Genomic DNA, 21,086 nt, shown 5'->3' with positions numbered 1-21,086 from the left:
TTGACAACCTATGGCGGTGATGGTTCTGCTCAGGCAGAGCAGTGCTGATGCTCCTCATAAAGCTGTCGCTGCTGTGAAGGTTCTAGGTGACATCACAAATCCCTATGGTTACATACACAACAAAGCTGGGTTGTTGTTGTTTACACTCTGCAAGGCCTGTGGAAGTGAGTGACATCATAGCACTGTAGTTCTGAGGGTTCTAGATGGATGCAACAATCTCCTGTTGCTTCTATGAAGGCCATAATAGACGACATCACCAAACAGCTCCATAGTCACATACACAGCAAAGGAGAGATGTTGTTTACACCTAGTGATGTCAGTGGTATTGAGTGACATCACAGCACAGTGCTAAGGCTCCTGGGCCTGGACACAGCAGCGGCTGCAATATCTCAACGGAGAATACGTTTATATATATGTGTGTGTGTGCGCGTGTATATATATATATATATATATATATATATATATATATATATATATATATATATTTCTCCGCCGAAATCACTTTTAAACCCATTTCCACCTTTTTTTCCCTTCCCTTCCTCTTACTTTTTTTTCACGTTTTTTTACGTTTTTCTCCTTTTCGCCTCTTTTCTGGGCGTATTATTCTTCTTTTTCTTCTTTTTTTTCGTCTAATGCATACCCCATCAGTGCAGCAATGCTTATTCAATACCGCCAGCAGATGGAGACACTGGGGGATAATTTTCTAAGGATTTATACTGATTTTTCCTGTCTGAATTTGTCGCACAGAAAGTTGCAGGCCAAATATGTGTGACATTTCTGCGACTTTAGCTTCTAGAGCATTTTTACAACATTATACATAGGTGCTGAATACATAAAAAGCGACTGTTCAGCGACAGACAAGTCGCATCGGCTGAAAGTAGGCCAGAATGTCAGTCCATGTTGGAGCAGGTTTAGATACAGTCTAAAGTATAGATCTCAAAGTCTGTGCACAGAATTTAGCAAGGGCCTCGCACCTTCTGATGCATCAGGTAGGTGCACAATAGCATAGCCTAACCCTCTGTACTTTGGTCTATATTGATGCGGGACATAGACAGCCAGCTGATGACCAATCCATTAGTGCAATGGATGGCTGGAAGCATTTGTCTTTGCCTTTGCAATACCACAGAAGCAATGCATGGTCAATGTACAGCAATGACACACCTGTGTGAACAGCCAGGAGACCCCCCCCCCCCATGTTATGTTACATAGTTACATAGTTAGTACGGTCGAAAAAAGACATATGTCCATCAAGTTCAACCAGGGAATTAAGGGGTAGGGGTGTGGCGCGATATTGGGGAAGGGATGAGATTTTATATTTCTTCATAAGCATTAATCTTATTTTGTCAATTAGGAACATTCAGCACCCACCCGCTATCAAGGCAGCTGCCTATCATGTCATGCCCTACCTGCACAGGTGTGCTGGCTACTCAAATGATCCAATTAAGGAGGCCATTTAGTCAGCAGCAGCAGAAGTCCTGTGCCTGGACGCTCCAACAGCGGCCAGACACAAGCAGAAGCAGAAGCAGCAGAAGCAGCAGCAGCACCACCTTTTGTTTTTTGGCTGCAGCAGCAGCAAGGCCCACAGGGCTGGCTAGCTGGCTAGCCAGCAAGCAGGTAGCAATGAAAGTAGGAATCTTTCTTTTTAACCCTGTAAGGGGGTGGTGCACTGTACCCGAAGATACTGCCATATCGGGTCAATGCATAGGGCGACGGAAGCAAGCTTCGAAATCGGCCCCCGTTCTCAAAAATCCATTTAATATATGGTCCCCAGATAGGGGACGTATCAGATATTAAACTGATAAGAACAGATACTACACTTGATCTTAGCCAAAAGGCCGAGAAGCGATAACCGTGAAAGGGGCGGGCCCAACAAGGTGCCCTTCATGGGCACTATCACTGCTTGCTGTCAGGGAGGCTGCCAGACAATTTTCCATGCACACTCTGGGCTGGGGGGCAGTCAACCACCAGTACACACAGCAGAACCTAAACCCATACCATTATTGCTAAGCAGCAAGACAGGGGCCCATTGCACTCCCACGGGGCCTTTTTAAATGCAATCCATAACCCGGATTTGCCAGGAACCCTTCTTACTCCTCCTACTTGCATGTGACACTGGGCTTAGGATCTGCATAGGAAACACACACACAAGCACACACCTACCTTTGTTGCCTGCAGATGCCTCCTTGGCTGTCCCCAAACGGTATCAAACCAACACCCACGGGAAGCTGTAAGCATAGAGGACATGCCTGCACCCCATTGGACTTACCTGTGTGGGTTAAACCCGGGTTATTTGACAACCTATGGCGGTGATGGTTCTGCTCAGGCAGAGCAGTGCTGATGCTCCTCATAAAGCTGTCGCTGCTGTGAAGGTTCTAGGTGACATCACAAATCCCTATGGTTACATACACAACAAAGCTGGGTTGTTGTTGTTTACACTCTGCAAGGCCTGTGGAAGTGAGTGACATCATAGCACTGTAGTTCTGAGGGTTCTAGATGGATGCAACAATCTCCTGTTGCTTCTATGAAGGCCATAATAGACGACATCACCAAACAGCTCCATAGTCACATACACAGCAAAGGAGAGATGTTGTTTACACCTAGTGATGTCAGTGGTATTGAGTGACATCACAGCACAGTGCTAAGGCTCCTGGGCCTGGACACAGCAGCGGCTGCAATATCTCAACGGAGAATACGTTTATATATATGTGTGTGTGTGCGCGTATATATATATATATATATATATATATATATATATATATATATATTTCTCCGCCGAAATCACTTTTAAACCCATTTCCACCTTTTTTTCCCTTCTCTTCCTCTTACTTTTTTTTCACGTTTTTTTTACGTTTTTCTCCTTTTCGCCTCTTTTCTGGGCGTATTATTCTTCTTTTTCTTCTTTTTTTTCGTCTAATGCATACCCCATCAGTGCAGCAATGCTTATTCAATACCGCCAGCAGATGGAGACACTGGGGGATAATTTTCTAAGGATTTATACTGATTTTTCCTGTCTGAATTTGTCGCACAGAAAGTTGCAGGCCAAATATGTGTGACATTTCTGCGACTTTAGCTTCTAGAGCATTTTTACAACATTATACATAGGTGCTGAATACATAAAAAGCGACTGTTCAGCGACAGACAAGTCGCATCGGCTGAAAGTAGGCCAGAATGTCAGTCCATGTTGGAGCAGGTTTAGATACAGTCTAAAGTATAGATCTCAAAGTCTGTGCACAGAATTTAGCAAGGGCCTCGCACCTTCTGATGCATCAGGTAGATGCACAATAGCATAGCCTAACCCTCTGTACTTTGGTCTATATTGATGCGGGACATAGACAGCCAGCTGATGACCAATCCATTAGTGCAATGGATGGCTGGAAGCATTTGTCTTTGCCTTTGCAATACCACAGAAGCAATGCATGGTCAATGTACAGCAATGACACACCTGTGTGAACAGCCAGGAGACCCCCCCCCCCCCCCCATGTTATGTTACATAGTTACATAGTTAGTACGGTCGAAAAAAGACATATGTCCATCAAGTTCAACCAGGGAATTAAGGGGTAGGGGTGTGGCGCGATATTGGGGAAGGGATGAGATTTTATATTTCTTCATAAGCATTAATCTTATTTTGTCAATTAGGAACATTCAGCACCCACCCGCTATCAAGGCAGCTGCCTATCATGTCATGCCCTACCTGCACAGGTGTGCTGGCTACTCAAATGATCCAATTAAGGAGGCCATTTAGTCAGCAGCAGCAGAAGTCCTGTGCCTGGACGCTCCAACAGCGGCCAGACACAAGCAGAAGCAGAAGCAGCAGAAGCAGCAGCAGCACCACCTTTTGTTTTTTGGCTGCAGCAGCAGCAAGGCCCACAGGGCTGGCTAGCTGGCTAGCCAGCAAGCAGGTAGCAATGAAAGTAGGAATCTTTCTTTTTAACCCTGTAAGGGGGTGGTGCACTGTACCCGAAGATACTGCCATATCGGGTCAATGCATAGGGCGACGGAAGCAAGCTTCGAAATCGGCCCCCGTTCTCAAAAATCCATTTAATATATGGTCCCCAGATAGGGGACGTATCAGATATTAAACTGATAAGAACAGATACTACACTTGATCTTAGCCAAAAGGCCGAGAAGCGATAACCGTGAAAGGGGCGGGCCCAACAAGGTCCCCTTCATGGGCACTATCACTGCTTGCTGTCAGGGAGGCTGCCAGAAAATTTTCCATGCACACTCTGGGCTGGGGGGCAGTCAACCACCAGTACACACAGCAGAACCTAAACCCATACCATTATTGCTAAGCAGCAAGACAGGGGCCCATTGCACTCCCACGGGGCCTTTTTAAATGCAATCCATAACCCGGATTTGCCAGGAACCCTTCTTACTCCTCCTACTTGCATGTGACACTGGGCTTAGGATCTGCATAGGAAACACACACACAAGCACACACCTACCTTTGTTGCCTGCAGATGCCTCCTTGGCTGTCCCCAAACGGTATCAAACCAACACCCACGGGAAGCTGTAAGCATAGAGGACATGCCTGCACCCCATTGGACTTACCTGTGTGGGTTAAACCCGGGTTATTTGACAACCTATGGCGGTGATGGTTCTGCTCAGGCAGAGCAGTGCTGATGCTCCTCATAAAGCTGTCGCTGCTGTGAAGGTTCTAGGTGACATCACAAATCCCTATGGTTACATACACAACAAAGCTGGGTTGTTGTTGTTTACACTCTGCAAGGCCTGTGGAAGTGAGTGACATCATAGCACTGTAGTTCTGAGGGTTCTAGATGGATGCAACAATCTCCTGTTGCTTCTATGAAGGCCATAATAGACGACATCACCAAACAGCTCCATAGTCACATACACAGCAAAGGAGAGATGTTGTTTACACCTAGTGATGTCAGTGGTATTGAGTGACATCACAGCACAGTGCTAAGGCTCCTGGGCCTGGACACAGCAGCGGCTGCAATATCTCAACGGAGAATACGTTTATATATATGTGTGTGTGTGCGCGTATATATATATATATATATATATATATATATATATATATATATATATATTTCTCCGCCGAAATCACTTTTAAACCCATTTCCACCTTTTTTTCCCTTCTCTTCCTCTTACTTTTTTTTCACGTTTTTTTTAAGTTTTTCTCCTTTTCGCCTCTTTTCTGGGCGTATTATTCTTCTTTTTCTTCTTTTTTTTCGTCTAATGCATACCCCATCAGTGCAGCAATGCTTATTCAATACCGCCAGCAGATGGAGACACTGGGGGATAATTTTCTAAGGATTTATACTGATTTTTCCTGTCTGAATTTGTCGCACAGAAAGTTGCAGGCCAAATATGTGTGACATTTCTGCGACTTTAACTTCTAGAGCATTTTTACAACATTATACATAGGTGCTGAATACATAAAAAGCGACTGTTCAGCGACAGACAAGTCGCATCGGCTGAAAGTAGGCCAGAATGTCAGTCCATGTTGGAGCAGGTTTAGATACAGTCTAAAGTATAGATCTCAAAGTCTGTGCACAGAATTTAGCAAGGGCCTCGCACCTTCTGATGCATCAGGTAGGTGCACAATAGCATAGCCTAACCCTCTGTACTTTGGTCTATATTGATGCGGGACATAGACAGCCAGCTGATGACCAATCCATTAGTGCAATGGATGGCTGGAAGCATTTGTCTTTGCCTTTGCAATACCACAGAAGCAATGCATGGTCAATGTACAGCAATGACACACCTGTGTGAACAGCCAGGAGACCCCCCCCCCCCCCCCCATGTTATGTTACATAGTTACATAGTTAGTACGGTCGAAAAAAGACATATGTCCATCAAGTTCAACCAGGGAATTAAGGGGTAGGGGTGTGGCGCGATATTGGGGAAGGGATGAGATTTTATATTTCTTCATAAGCATTAATCTTATTTTGTCAATTAGGAACATTCAGCACCCACCCGCTATCAAGGCAGCTGCCTATCATGTCATGCCCTACCTGCACAGGTGTGCTGGCTACTCAAATGATCCAATTAAGGAGGCCATTTAGTCAGCAGCAGCAGAAGTCCTGTGCCTGGACGCTCCAACAGCGGCCAGACACAAGCAGAAGCAGAAGCAGCAGAAGCAGCAGCAGCACCACCTTTTGTTTTTTGGCTGCAGCAGCAGCAAGGCCCACAGGGCTGGCTAGCTGGCTAGCCAGCAAGCAGGTAGCAATGAAAGTAGGAATCTTTCTTTTTAACCCTGTAAGGGGGTGGTGCACTGTACCCGAAGATACTGCCATATCGGGTCAATGCATAGGGCGACGGAAGCAAGCTTCGAAATCGGCCCCCGTTCTCAAAAATCCATTTAATATATGGTCCCCAGAGAGGGGACGTATCAGATATTAAACTGATAAGAACAGATACTACACTTGATCTTAGCCAAAAGGCCGAGAAGCGATAACCGTGAAAGGGGCGGGCCCAACAAGGTGCCCTTCATGGGCACTATCACTGCTTGCTGTCAGGGAGGCTGCCAGACAATTTTCCATGCACACTCTGGGCTGGGGGGCAGTCAACCACCAGTACACACAGCAGAACCTAAACCCATACCATTATTGCTAAGCAGCAAGACAGGGGCCCATTGCACTCCCACGGGGCCTTTTTAAATGCAATCCATAACCCGGATTTGCCAGGAACCCTTCTTACTCCTCCTACTTGCATGTGACACTGGGCTTAGGATCTGCATAGGAAACACACACACAAGCACACACCTACCTTTGTTGCCTGCAGATGCCTCCTTGGCTGTCCCCAAACGGTATCAAACCAACACCCACGGGAAGCTGTAAGCATAGAGGACATGCCTGCACCCCATTGGACTTACCTGTGTGGGTTAAACCCGGGTTATTTGACAACCTATGGCGGTGATGGTTCTGCTCAGGCAGAGCAGTGCTGATGCTCCTCATAAAGCTGTCGCTGCTGTGAAGGTTCTAGGTGACATCACAAATCCCTATGGTTACATACACAACAAAGCTGGGTTGTTGTTGTTTACACTCTGCAAGGCCTGTGGAAGTGAGTGACATCATAGCACTGTAGTTCTGAGGGTTCTAGATGGATGCAACAATCTCCTGTTGCTTCTATGAAGGCCATAATAGACGACATCACCAAACAGCTCCATAGTCACATACACAGCAAAGGAGAGATGTTGTTTACACCTAGTGATGTCAGTGGTATTGAGTGACATCACAGCACAGTGCTAAGGCTCCTGGGCCTGGACACAGCAGCGGCTGCAATATCTCAACGGAGAATACGTTTATATATGTGTGTGTGTGCGCGTATATATATATATATATATATATATTTCTCCGCCGAAATCACTTTTAAACCCATTTCCACCTTTTTTTCCCTTCTCTTCCTCTTACTTTTTTTTCACGTTTTTTTACGTTTTTCTCCTTTTCGCCTCTTTTCTGGGCGTATTATTCTTCTTTTTCTTCTTTTTTTTCGTCTAATGCATACCCCATCAGTGCAGCAATGCTTATTCAATACCGCCAGCAGATGGAGACACTGGGGGATAATTTTCTAAGGATTTATACAGATTTTTCCTATCAAACCAACACCCACGGGAAGCTGTAAGCATAGAGGACATGCCTGCACCCCATTGGACTTACCTGTGTGGGTTAAACCCGGGTTATTTGACAACCTATGGCGGTGATGGTTCTGCTCAGGCAGAGCAGTGCTGATGCTCCTCATAAAGCTGTCGCTGCTGTGAAGGTTCTAGGTGACATCACAAATCCCTACAGCTCCATAGTCACATACACAGCAAAGGAGAGATGTTGTTTACACCTAGTGATGTCAGTGGTATTGAGTGACATCACAGCACAGTGCTAAGGCTCCTGGGCCTGGACACAGCAGCGGCTGCAATATCTCAACGGAGAATACGTTTATATATATGTGTGTGTGTGCGCGTATATATATATATATATATATATATATATATATATATTTCTCCGCCGAAATCACTTTTAAACCCATTTCCACCTTTTTTTCCCTTCTCTTCCTCTTACTTTTTTTTCACGTTTTTTTACGTTTTTCTCCTTTTCGCCTCTTTTCTGGGCGTATTATTCTTCTTTTTCTTCTTTTTTTTCGTCTAATGCATACCCCATCAGTGCAGCAATGCTTATTCAATACCGCCAGCAGATGGAGACACTGGGGGATAATTTTCTAAGGATTTATACTGATTTTTCCTGTCTGAATTTGTCGCACAGAAAGTTGCAGGCCAAATATGTGTGACATTTCTGCGACTTTAGCTTCTAGAGCATTTTTACAACATTATACATAGGTGCTGAATACATAAAAAGCGACTGTTCAGCGACAGACAAGTCGCATCGGCTGAAAGTAGGCCAGAATGTCAGTCCATGTTGGAGCAGGTTTAGATACAGTCTAAAGTATAGATCTCAAAGTCTGTGCACAGAATTTAGCAAGGGCCTCGCACCTTCTGATGCATCAGGTAGGTGCACAATAGCATAGCCTAACCCTCTGTACTTTGGTCTATATTGATGCGGGACATAGACAGCCAGCTGATGACCAATCCATTAGTGCAATGGATGGCTGGAAGCATTTGTCTTTGCCTTTGCAATACCACAGAAGCAATGCATGGTCAATGTACAGCAATGACACACCTGTGTGAACAGCCAGGAGACCCCCCCCCCCCCCATGTTATGTTACATAGTTACATAGTTAGTACGGTCGAAAAAAGACATATGTCCATCAAGTTCAACCAGGGAATTAAGGGGTAGGGGTGTGGCGCGATATTGGGGAAGGGATGAGATTTTATATTTCTTCATAAGCATTAATCTTATTTTGTCAATTAGGAACATTCAGCACCCACCCGCTATCAAGGCAGCTGCCTATCATGTCATGCCCTACCTGCACAGGTGTGCTGGCTACTCAAATGATCCAATTAAGGAGGCCATTTAGTCAGCAGCAGCAGAAGTCCTGTGCCTGGACGCTCCAACAGCGGCCAGACACAAGCAGAAGCAGAAGCAGCAGAAGCAGCAGCAGCAGCACCACCTTTTGTTTTTTGGCTGCAGCAGCAGCAAGGCCCACAGGGCTGGCTAGCTGGCTAGCCAGCAAGCAGGTAGCAATGAAAGTAGGAATCTTTCTTTTTAACCCTGTAAGGGGGTGGTGCACTGTACCCGAAGATACTGCCATATCGGGTCAATGCATAGGGCGACGGAAGCAAGCTTCGAAATCGGCCCCCGTTCTCAAAAATCCATTTAATATATGGTCCCCAGATAGGGGACGTATCAGATATTAAACTGATAAGAACAGATACTACACTTGATCTTAGCCAAAAGGCCGAGAAGCGATAACCGTGAAAGGGGCGGGCCCAACAAGGTGCCCTTCATGGGCACTATCACTGCTTGCTGTCAGGGAGGCTGCCAGACAATTTTCCATGCACACTCTGGGCTGGGGGGCAGTCAACCACCAGTACACACAGCAGAACCTAAACCCATACCATTATTGCTAAGCAGCAAGACAGGGGCCCATTGCACTCCCACGGGGCCTTTTTAAATGCAATCCATAACCCGGATTTGCCAGGAACCCTTCTTACTCCTCCTACTTGCATGTGACACTGGGCTTAGGATCTGCATAGGAAACACACACACAAGCACACACCTACCTTTGTTGCCTGCAGATGCCTCCTTGGCTGTCCCCAAACGGTATCAAACCAACACCCACGGGAAGCTGTAAGCATAGAGGACATGCCTGCACCCCATTGGACTTACCTGTGTGGGTTAAACCCGGGTTATTTGACAACCTATGGCGGTGATGGTTCTGCTCAGGCAGAGCAGTGCTGATGCTCCTCATAAAGCTGTCGCTGCTGTGAAGGTTCTAGGTGACATCACAAATCCCTATGGTTACATACACAACAAAGCTGGGTTGTTGTTGTTTACACTCTGCAAGGCCTGTGGAAGTGAGTGACATCATAGCACTGTAGTTCTGAGGGTTCTAGATGGATGCAACAATCTCCTGTTGCTTCTATGAAGGCCATAATAGACGACATCACCAAACAGCTCCATAGTCACATACACAGCAAAGGAGAGATGTTGTTTACACCTAGTGATGTCAGTGGTATTGAGTGACATCACAGCACAGTGCTAAGGCTCCTGGGCCTGGACACAGCAGCGGCTGCAATATCTCAACGGAGAATACGTTTATATATATGTGTGTGTGTGCGCGTATATATATATATATATATATATATATATATATATATATATATTTCTCCGCCGAAATCACTTTTAAACCCATTTCCACCTTTTTTTCCCTTCTCTTCCTCTTACTTTTTTTTCACGTTTTTTTACGTTTTTCTCCTTTTCGCCTCTTTTCTGGGCGTATTATTCTTCTTTTTCTTCTTTTTTTTCGTCTAATGCATACCCCATCAGTGCAGCAATGCTTATTCAATACCGCCAGCAGATGGAGACACTGGGGGATAATTTTCTAAGGATTTATACTGATTTTTCCTGTCTGAATTTGTCGCACAGAAAGTTGCAGGCCAAATATGTGTGACATTTCTGCGACTTTAGCTTCTAGAGCATTTTTACAACATTATACATAGGTGCTGAATACATAAAAAGCGACTGTTCAGCGACAGACAAGTCGCATCGGCTGAAAGTAGGCCAGAATGTCAGTCCATGTTGGAGCAGGTTTAGATACAGTCTAAAGTATAGATCTCAAAGTCTGTGCACAGAATTTAGCAAGGGCCTCGCACCTTCTGATGCATCAGGTAGGTGCACAATAGCATAGCCTAACCCTCTGTACTTTGGTCTATATTGATGCGGGACATAGACAGCCAGCTGATGACCAATCCATTAGTGCAATGGATGGCTGGAAGCATTTGTCTTTGCCTTTGCAATACCACAGAAGCAATGCATGGTCAATGTACAGCAATGACACACCTGTGTGAACAGCCAGGAGACCCCCCCCCCCCCCATGTTATGTTACATAGTTACATAGTTAGTACGGTCGAAAAAAGACATATGTCCATCAAGTTCAACCAGGGAATTAAGGGGTAGGGGTGTGGCGCGATATTGGGGAAGGGATGAGATTTTATATTTCTTCATAAGCATTAATCTTATTTTGTCAATTAGGAACATTCAGCACCCACCCGCTATCAAGGCAGCTGCCTATCATGTCATGCCCTACCTGCACAGGTGTGCTGGCTACTCAAATGATCCAATTAAGGAGGCCATTTAGTCAGCAGCAGCAGAAGTCCTGTGCCTGGACGCTCCAACAGCGGCCAGACACAAGCAGAAGCAGCAGAAGCAGCAGCAGCACCACCTTTTGTTTTTTGGCTGCAGCAGCAGCAAGGCCCACAGGGCTGGCTAGCTGGCTAGCCAGCAAGCAGGTAGCAATGAAAGTAGGAATCTTTCTTTTTAACCCTGTAAGGGGGTGGTGCACTGTACCCGAAGATACTGCCATATCGGGTCAATGCATAGGGCGACGGAAGCAAGCTTCGAAATCGGCCCCCGTTCTCAAAAATCCATTTAATATATGGTCCCCAGATAGGGGACGTATCAGATATTAAACTGATAAGAACAGATACTACACTTGATCTTAGCCAAAAGGCCGAGAAGCGATAACCGTGAAAGGGGCGGGCCCAACAAGGTGCCCTTCATGGGCACTATCACTGCTTGCTGTCAGGGAGGCTGCCAGACAATTTTCCATGCACACTCTGGGCTGGGGGGCAGTCAACCACCAGTACACACAGCAGAACCTAAACCCATACCATTATTGCTAAGCAGCAAGACAGGGGCCCATTGCACTCCCACGGGGCCTTTTTAAATGCAATCCATAACCCGGATTTGCCAGGAACCCTTCTTACTCCTCCTACTTGCATGTGACACTGGGCTTAGGATCTGCATAGGAAACACACACACAAGCACACACCTACCTTTGTTGCCTGCAGATGCCTCCTTGGCTGTCCCCAAACGGTATCAAACCAACACCCACGGGAAGCTGTAAGCATAGAGGACATGCCTGCACCCCATTGGACTTACCTGTGTGGGTTAAACCCGGGTTATTTGACAACCTATGGCGGTGATGGTTCTGCTCAGGCAGAGCAGTGCTGATGCTCCTCATAAAGCTGTCGCTGCTGTGAAGGTTCTAGGTGACATCACAAATCCCTATGGTTACATACACAACAAAGCTGGGTTGTTGTTGTTTACACTCTGCAAGGCCTGTGGAAGTGAGTGACATCATAGCACTGTAGTTCTGAGGGTTCTAGATGGATGCAACAATCTCCTGTTGCTTCTATGAAGGCCATAATAGACGACATCACCAAACAGCTCCATAGTCACATACACAGCAAAGGAGAGATGTTGTTTACACCTAGTGATGTCAGTGGTATTGAGTGACATCACAGCACAGTGCTAAGGCTCCTGGGCCTGGACACAGCAGCGGCTGCAATATCTCAACGGAGAATACGTTTATATATATGTGTGTGTGTGCGCGTATATATATATATATATATATATATATATATATATATATATATTTCTCCGCCGAAATCACTTTTAAACCCATTTCCACCTTTTTTTCCCTTCTCTTCCTCTTACTTTTTTTTCACGTTTTTTTACGTTTTTCTCCTTTTCGCCTCTTTTCTGGGCGTATTATTCTTCTTTTTCTTCTTTTTTTTCGTCTAATGCATACCCCATCAGTGCAGCAATGCTTATTCAATACCGCCAGCAGATGGAGACACTGGGGGATAATTTTCTAAGGATTTATACTGATTTTTCCTGTCTGAATTTGTCGCACAGAAAGTTGCAGGCCAAATATGTGTGACATTTCTGCGACTTTAGCTTCTAGAGCATTTTTACAACATTATACATAGGTGCTGAATACATAAAAAGCGACTGTTCAGCGACAGACAAGTCGCATCGGCTGAAAGTAGGCCAGAATGTCAGTCCATGTTGGAGCAGGTTTAGATACAGTCTAAAGTATAGATCTCAAAGTCTGTGCACAGAATTTAGCAAGGGCCTCGCACCTTCTGATGCATCAGGTAGGTGCACAATAGCATAGCCTAACCCTCTGTACTTTGGTCTATATTGATGCGGGACATAGACAGCCAGCTGATGACCAATCCATTAGTGCAAGGGATGGCTGGAAGCATTTGTCTTTGCCTTTGCAATACCACAGAAGCAATGCATGGTCAATGTACAGCAATGACACACCTGTGTGAACAGCCAGGAGACCCCCCCCCCCCCCATGTTATGTTACATAGTTACATAGTTAGTACGGTCGAAAAAAGACATATGTCCATCAAGTTCAACCAGGGAATTAAGGGGTAGGGGTGTGGCGCGATATTGGGGAAGGGATGAGATTTTATATTTCTTCATAAGCATTAATCTTATTTTGTCAATTAGGAACATTCAGCACCCACCCGCTATCAAGGCAGCTGCCTATCATGTCATGCCCTACCTGCACAGGTGTGCTGGCTACTCAAATGATCCAATTAAGGAGGCCATTTAGTCAGCAGCAGCAGAAGTCCTGTGCCTGGACGCTCCAACAGCGGCCAGACACAAGCAGAAGCAGCAGCAGCACCACCTTTTGTTTTTTGGCTGCAGCAGCAGCAAGGCCCACAGGGCTGGCTAGCTGGCTAGCCAGCAAGCAGGTAGCAATGAAAGTAGGAATCTTTCTTTTTAACCCTGTAAGGGGGTGGTGCACTGTACCCGAAGATACTGCCATATCGGGTCAATGCATAGGGCGACGGAAGCAAGCTTCGAAATCGGCCCCCGTTCTCAAAAATCCATTTAATATATGGTCCCCAGATAGGGGACGTATCAGATATTAAACTGATAAGAACAGATACTACACTTGATCTTAGCCAAAAGGCCGAGAAGCGATAACCGTGAAAGGGGCGGGCCCAACAAGGTGCCCTTCATGGGCACTATCACTGCTTGCTGTCAGGGAGGCTGCCAGACAATTTTCCATGCACACTCTGGGCTGGGGGGCAGTCAACCACCAGTACACACAGCAGAACCTAAACCCATACCATTATTGCTAAGCAGCAAGACAGGGGCCCATTGCACTCCCACGGGGCCTTTTTAAATGCAATCCATAACCCGGATTTGCAGGAACCCTTCTTACTCCTCCTACTTGCATGTGACACTGGGCTTAGGATCTGCATAGGAAACACACACACAAGCACACACCTACCTTTGTTGCCTGCAGATGCCTCCTTGGCTGTCCCCAAACGGTATCAAACCAACACCCACGGGAAGCTGTAAGCATAGAGGACATGCCTGCACCCCATTGGACTTACCTGTGTGGGTTAAACCCGGGTTATTTGACAACCTATGGCGGTGATGGTTCTGCTCAGGCAGAGCAGTGCTGATGCTCCTCATAAAGCTGTCGCTGCTGTGAAGGTTCTAGGTGACATCACAAATCCCTATGGTTACATACACAACAAAGCTGGGTTGTTGTTGTTTACACTCTGCAAGGCCTGTGGAAGTGAGTGACATCATAGCACTGTAGTTCTGAGGGTTCTAGATGGATGCAACAATCTCCTGTTGCTTCTATGAAGGCCATAATAGACGACATCACCAAACAGCTCCATAGTCACATACACAGCAAAGGAGAGATGTTGTTTACACCTAGTGATGTCAGTGGTATTGAGTGACATCACAGCACAGTGCTAAGGCTCCTGGGCCTGGACACAGCAGCGGCTGCAATATCTCAACGGAGAATACGTTTATATATATGTGTGTGTGTGCGCGTATATATATATATATATATATATATATATATATATTTCTCCGCCGAAATCACTTTTAAACCCATTTCCACCTTTTTTTCCCTCTCTTCCTCTTACTTTTTTTTCACGTTTTTTTACGTTTTTCTCCTTTTCGCCTCTTTTCTGGGCGTATTATTCTTCTTTTTCTTCTTTTTTTTCGTCTAATGCATACCCCATCAGTGCAGCAATGCTTATTCAATACCGCCAGCAGATGGAGACACTGGGGGATAATTTTCTAAGGATTTATACTGATTTTTCCTGTCTGAATTTGTCGCACAGAAAGTTGCAGGCCAAATATGTGTGACATTTCTGCGACTTTAGCTTCTAGAGCATTTTTACAACATTATACATAGGTGCTGAATACATAAAAAGCGACTGTTCAGCGACAGACAAGTCGCATCGGCTGAAAGTAGGCCAGAATGTCAGTCCATGTTGGAGCAGGTTTAGATACAGTCTAAAGTATAGATCTCAAAGTCTGTGCACAGAATTTAGCAAGGGCCTCGCACCTTCTGATGCATCAGGTAGGTGCACAATAGCATAGCCTAACCTTCTGTACTTTGGTCTATATTGATGCGGGACATAGACAGCCAGCTGATGACCAATCCATTAGTGCAAGGGATGGCTGGAAGCATTTGTCTTTGCCTTTGCAATACCACAGAAGCAATGCATGGTCAATGTACAGCAATGACACACCTGTGTGAACAGCCAGGAGACCCCCCCCCCCCCATGTTATGTTACATAGTTACATAGTTAGTACGGTCGAAAAAAGACATATGTCCATCAAGTTCAACCAGGGAATTAAGGGGTAGGGGTGTGGCGCGATATTGGGGAAGGGATGAGATTTTATATTTCTTCATAAGCATTAATCTTATTTTGTCAATTAGGAACATTCAGCACCCACCCGCTATCAAGGCAGCTGCCTATCATGTCATGCCCTACCTGCACAGGTGTGCTGGCTACTCAAATGATCCAATTAAGGAGGCCATTTAGTCAGCAGCAGCAGAAGTCCTGTGCCTGGACGCTCCAACAGCGGCCAGACACAAGCAGAAGCAGCAGCAGCACCACCTTTTGTTTTTTGGCTGCAGCAGCAGCAAGGCCCACAGGGCTGGCTAGCTGGCTAGCCAGCAAGCAGGTAGCAATGAAAGTAGGAATCTTTCTTTTTAACCCTGTAAGGGGGTGGTGCACTGTACCCGAAGATACTGCCATATCGGGTCAATGCATAGGGCGACGGAAGCAAGCTTCGAAATCGGCCCCCGTTCTCAAAAATCCATTTAATATATGGTCCCCAGATAGGGGACGTATCAGATATTAAACTGATAAGAACAGATACTACACTTGATCTTAGCCAAAAGGCCGAGAAGCGATAACCGTGAAAGGGGCGGGCCCAACAAGGTGCCCTTCATGGGCACTATCACTGCTTGCTGTCAGGGAGGCTGCCAGACAATTTTCCATGCACACTCTGGGCTGGGGGGCAGTCAACCACCAGTACACACAGCAGAACCTAAACCCATACCATTATTGCTAAGCAGCAAGACAGGGGCCCATTGCACTCCCACGGGGCCTTTTTAAATGCAATCCATAACCCGGATTTGCCAGGAACCCTTCTTACTCCTCCTACTTGCATGTGACACTGGGCTTAGGATCTGCATAGGAAACACACACACAAGCACACACCTACCTTTGTTGCCTGCAGATGCCTCCTTGGCTGTCCCCAAACGGTATCAAACCAACACCCACGGGAAGCTGTAAGCATAGAGGACATGCCTGCACCCCATTGGACTTACCTGTGTGGGTTAAACCCGGGTTATTTGACAACCTATGGCGGTGATGGTTCTGCTCAGGCAGAGCAGTGCTGATGCTCCTCATAAAGCTGTCGCTGCTGTGAAGGTTCTAGGTGACATCACAAATCCCTATGGTTACATACACAACAAAGCTGGGTTGTTGTTGTTTACACTCTGCAAGGCCTGTGGAAGTGAGTGACATCATAGCACTGTAGTTCTGAGGGTTCTAGATGGATGCAACAATCTCCTGTTGCTTCTATGAAGGCCATAATAGACGACATCACCAAACAGCTCCATAGTCACATACACAGCAAAGGAGAGATGTTGTTTACACCTAGTGATGTCAGTGGTATTGAGTGACATCACAGCACAGTGCTAAGGCTCCTGGGCCTGGACACAGCAGCGGCTGCAATATCTCAACGGAGAATACGTTTATATATATGTGTGTGTGTGCGCGTATATATATATATATATATATATATATATATATATATATATATATTTCTCCGCCGAAATCACTTTTAAACCCATTTCCACCTTTTTTTCCCTTCTCTTCCTCTTACTTTTTTTTCACGTTTTTTTACGTTTTTCTCCTTTTCGCCTCTTTTCTGGGCGTATTATTCTTCTTTTTCTTCTTTTTTTTCGTCTAATGCATACCCCATCAGTGCAGCAATGCTTATTCAATACCGCCAGCAGATGGAGACACTGGGGGATAATTTTCTAAGGATTTATACTGATTTTTCCTGTCTGAATTTGTCGCACAGAAAGTTGCAGGCCAAATATGTGTGACATTTCTGCGACTTTAGCTTCTAGAGCATTTTTACAACATTATACATAGGTGCTGAATACATAAAAAGCGACTGTTCAGCGACAGACAAGTCGCATCGGCTGAAAGTAGGCCAGAATGTCAGTCCATGTTGGAGCAGGTTTAGATACAGTCTAAAGTATAGATCTCAAAGTCTGTGCACAGAATTTAGCAAGGGCCTCGCACCTTCTGATGCATCAGGTAGGTGCACAATAGCATAGCCTAACCCTCTGTACTTTGGTCTATATTGATGCGGGACATAGACAGCCAGCTGATGACCAATCCATTAGTGCAATGGATGGCTGGAAGCATTTGTCTTTGCCTTTGCAATACCACAGAAGCAATGCATGGTCAATGTACAGCAATGACACACCTGTGTGAACAGCCAGGAGACCCCCCCCCCCCCCATGTTATGTTACATAGTTACATAGTTAGTACGGTCGAAAAAAGACATATGTCCATCAAGTTCAACCAGGGAATTAAGGGGTAGGGGTGTGGCGCGATATTGGGGAAGGGATGAGATTTTATATTTCTTCATAAGCATTAATCTTATTTTGTCAATTAGGAACATTCAGCACCCACCCGCTATCAAGGCAGCTGCCTATCATGTCATGCCCTACCTGCACAGGTGTGCTGGCTACTCAAATGATCCAATTAAGGAGGCCATTTAGTCAGCAGCAGCAGAAGTCCTGTGCCTGGACGCTCCAACAGCGGCCAGACACAAGCAGAAGCAGAAGCAGCAGAAGCAGCAGCAGCACCACCTTTTGTTTTTTGGCTGCAGCAGCAGCAAGGCCCACAGGGCTGGCTAGCTGGCTAGCCAGCAAGCAGGTAGCAATGAAAGTAGGAATCTTTCTTTTTAACCCTGTAAGGGGGTGGTGCACTGTACCCGAAGATACTGCCATATCGGGTCAATGCATAGGGCGACGGAAGCAAGCTTCGAAATCGGCCCCCGTTCTCAAAAATCCATTTAATATATGGTCCCCAGATAGGGGACGTATCAGATATTAAACTGATAAGAACAGATACTACACTTGATCTTAGCCAAAAGGCCGAGAAGCAATAACCGTGAAAGGGGCGGGCCCAACAAGGTGCCCTTCATGGGCACTATCACTGCTTGCTGTCAGGGAGGCTGCCAGACAATTTTCCATGCACACTCTGGGCTGGGGGGCAGTCAACCACCAGTACACACAGCAGAACCTAAACCCATACCATTATTGCTAAGCAGCAAGACAGGGGCCCATTGCACTCCCACGGGGCCTTTTTAAATGCAATCCATAACCCGGATTTGCCAGGAACCCTTCTTACTCCTCCTACTTGCATGTGACACTGGGCTTAGGATCTGCATAGGAAACACACACACAAGCACACACCTACCTTTGTTGCCTGCAGATGCCTCCTTGGCTGTCCCCAAACGGTATCAAACCAACACCCACGGGAAGCTGTAAGCATAGAGGACATGCCTGCACCCCATTGGACTTACCTGTGTGGGTTAAACCCGGGTTATTTGACAACCTATGGCGGTGATGGTTCTGCTCAGGCAGAGCAGTGCTGATGCTCCTCATAAAGCTGTCGCTGCTGTGAAGGTTCTAGGTGACATCACAAATCCCTATGGTTACATACACAACAAAGCTGGGTTGTTGTTGTTTACACTCTGCAAGGCCTGTGGAAGTGAGTGACATCATAGCACTGTAGTTCTGAGGGTTCTAGATGGATGCAACAATCTCCTGTTGCTTCTATGAAGGCCATAATAGACGACATCACCAAACAGCTCCATAGTCACATACACAGCAAAGGAGAGATGTTGTTTACACCTAGTGATGTCAGTGGTATTGAGTGACATCACAGCACAGTGCTAAGGCTCCTGGGCCTGGACACAGCAGCGGCTGCAATATCTCAACGGAGAATACGTTTATATATATGTGTGTGTGTGCGCGTATATATATATATATATATATATATATATATATATATATATATATTTCTCCGCCGAAATCACTTTTAAACCCATTTCCACCTTTTTTTCCCTTCTCTTCCTCTTACTTTTTTTTCACGTTTTTTTACGTTTTTCTCCTTTTCGCCTCTTTTCTGGGCGTATTATTCTTCTTTTTCTTCTTTTTTTTCGTCTAATGCATACCCCATCAGTGCAGCAATGCTTATTCAATACCGCCAGCAGATGGAGACACTGGGGGATAATTTTCTAAGGATTTATACTGATTTTTCCTGTCTGAATTTGTCGCACAGAAAGTTGCAGGCCAAATATGTGTGACATTTCTGCGACTTTAGCTTCTAGAGCATTTTTACAACATTATACATAGGTGCTGAATACATAAAAAGCGACTGTTCAGCGACAGACAAGTCGCATCGGCTGAAAGTAGGCCAGAATGTCAGTCCATGTTGGAGCAGGTTTAGATACAGTCTAAAGTATAGATCTCAAAGTCTGTGCACAGAATTTAGCAAGGGCCTCGCACCTTCTGATGCATCAGGTAGGTGCACAATAGCATAGCCTAACCCTCTGTACTTTGGTCTATATTGATGCGGGACATAGACAGCCAGCTGATGACCAATCCATTAGTGCAATGGATGGCTGGAAGCATTTGTCTTTGCCTTTGCAATACCACAGAAGCAATGCATGGTCAATGTACAGCAATGACACACCTGTGTGAACAGCCAGGAGACCCCCCCCCCCCCCCCATGTTATGTTACATAGTTACATAGTTAGTACGGTCGAAAAAAGACATATGTCCATCAAGTTCAACCAGGGAATTAAGGGGTAGGGGTGTGGCGCGATATTGGGGAAGGGATGAGATTTTATATTTCTTCATAAGCATTAATCTTATTTTGTCAATTAGGAACATTCAGCACCCACCCGCTATCAAGGCAGCTGCCTATCATGTCATGCCCTACCTGCACAGGTGTGCTGGCTACTCAAATGATCCAATTAAGGAGGCCATTTAGTCAGCAGCAGCAGAAGTCCTGTGCCTGGACGCTCCAACAGCGGCCAGACACAAGCAGAAGCAGAAGCAGCAGAAGCAGCAGCAGCACCACCTTTTGTTTTTTGGCTGCAGCAGCAGCAAGGCCCACAGGGCTGGCTAGCTGGCTAGCCAGCAAGCAGGTAGCAATGAAAGTAGGAATCTTTCTTTTTAACCCTGTAAGGGGGTGGTGCACTGTACCCGAAGATACTGCCATATCGGGTCAATGCATAGGGCGACGGAAGCAAGCTTCGAAATCGGCCCCCGTTCTCAAAAATCCATTTAATATATGGTCCCCAGATAGGGGACGTATCAGATATTAAACTGATAAGAACAGATACTACACTTGATCTTAGCCAAAAGGCCGAGAAGCGATAACCGTGAAAGGGGCGGGCCCAACAAGGTGCCCTTCATGGGCACTATCACTGCTTGCTGTCAGGGAGGCTGCCAGACAATTTTCCATGCACACTCTGGGCTGGGGGGCAGTCAACCACCAGTACACACAGCAGAACCTAAACCCATACCATTATTGCTAAGCAGCAAGACAGGGGCCCATTGCACTCCCACGGGGCCTTTTTAAATGCAATCCATAACCCGGATTTGCCAGGAACCCTTCTTACTCCTCCTACTTGCATGTGACACTGGGCTTAGGATCTGCATAGGAAACACACACACAAGCACACACCTACCTTTGTTGCCTGCAGATGCCTCCTTGGCTGTCCCCAAACGGTATCAAACCAACACCCACGGGAAGCTGTAAGCATAGAGGACATGCC

At 46.0% G+C, this 21,086-nt stretch overlaps 9 non-coding genes across 9 annotated transcripts; all 9 read right to left on the bottom strand.

Moving 5' to 3' along the window:
* Positions 1–1,656: 1,656 nt before the first annotated feature.
* LOC130347878 (U2 spliceosomal RNA) lies at positions 1,657–1,847 on the bottom strand. The gene has a single exon (XR_008885733.1). It is a non-coding gene; the product is annotated as a U2 spliceosomal RNA (small nuclear RNA).
* A 2,094-nt stretch (positions 1,848–3,941) lies between these two features.
* LOC130347877 (U2 spliceosomal RNA) lies at positions 3,942–4,132 on the bottom strand. Its single transcript, XR_008885732.1, has one exon. It is a non-coding gene; the product is annotated as a U2 spliceosomal RNA (small nuclear RNA).
* Positions 4,133–6,231: 2,099 nt separating this feature from the next.
* On the bottom strand, positions 6,232–6,422 carry LOC130347863 (U2 spliceosomal RNA). The gene has a single exon (XR_008885723.1). It is a non-coding gene; the product is annotated as a U2 spliceosomal RNA (small nuclear RNA).
* A 2,714-nt stretch (positions 6,423–9,136) lies between these two features.
* On the bottom strand, positions 9,137–9,327 carry LOC130347876 (U2 spliceosomal RNA). The gene has a single exon (XR_008885731.1). It is a non-coding gene; the product is annotated as a U2 spliceosomal RNA (small nuclear RNA).
* A 2,083-nt stretch (positions 9,328–11,410) lies between these two features.
* LOC130347866 (U2 spliceosomal RNA) lies at positions 11,411–11,601 on the bottom strand. Its single transcript, XR_008885726.1, has one exon. It is a non-coding gene; the product is annotated as a U2 spliceosomal RNA (small nuclear RNA).
* Positions 11,602–13,675: 2,074 nt separating this feature from the next.
* Positions 13,676–13,866, bottom strand: LOC130347922 (U2 spliceosomal RNA). Its single transcript, XR_008885773.1, has one exon. It is a non-coding gene; the product is annotated as a U2 spliceosomal RNA (small nuclear RNA).
* A 2,063-nt stretch (positions 13,867–15,929) lies between these two features.
* On the bottom strand, positions 15,930–16,120 carry LOC130347910 (U2 spliceosomal RNA). The gene has a single exon (XR_008885762.1). It is a non-coding gene; the product is annotated as a U2 spliceosomal RNA (small nuclear RNA).
* Positions 16,121–18,211: 2,091 nt separating this feature from the next.
* On the bottom strand, positions 18,212–18,402 carry LOC130347860 (U2 spliceosomal RNA). Its single transcript, XR_008885721.1, has one exon. It is a non-coding gene; the product is annotated as a U2 spliceosomal RNA (small nuclear RNA).
* A 2,093-nt stretch (positions 18,403–20,495) lies between these two features.
* Positions 20,496–20,686, bottom strand: LOC130347898 (U2 spliceosomal RNA). The gene has a single exon (XR_008885751.1). It is a non-coding gene; the product is annotated as a U2 spliceosomal RNA (small nuclear RNA).
* Positions 20,687–21,086: the final 400 nt, after the last annotated feature.

Source organism: Hyla sarda, unplaced genomic scaffold (genome assembly GCF_029499605.1).
Source record: "Hyla sarda isolate aHylSar1 unplaced genomic scaffold, aHylSar1.hap1 scaffold_854, whole genome shotgun sequence".
Lineage (NCBI taxonomy): Eukaryota > Metazoa > Chordata > Amphibia > Anura > Hylidae > Hyla > Hyla sarda.
The sequence above is the reverse complement of the archived record's forward strand: the minus strand, read 5'-3'. Positions and strand labels throughout refer to the sequence as shown.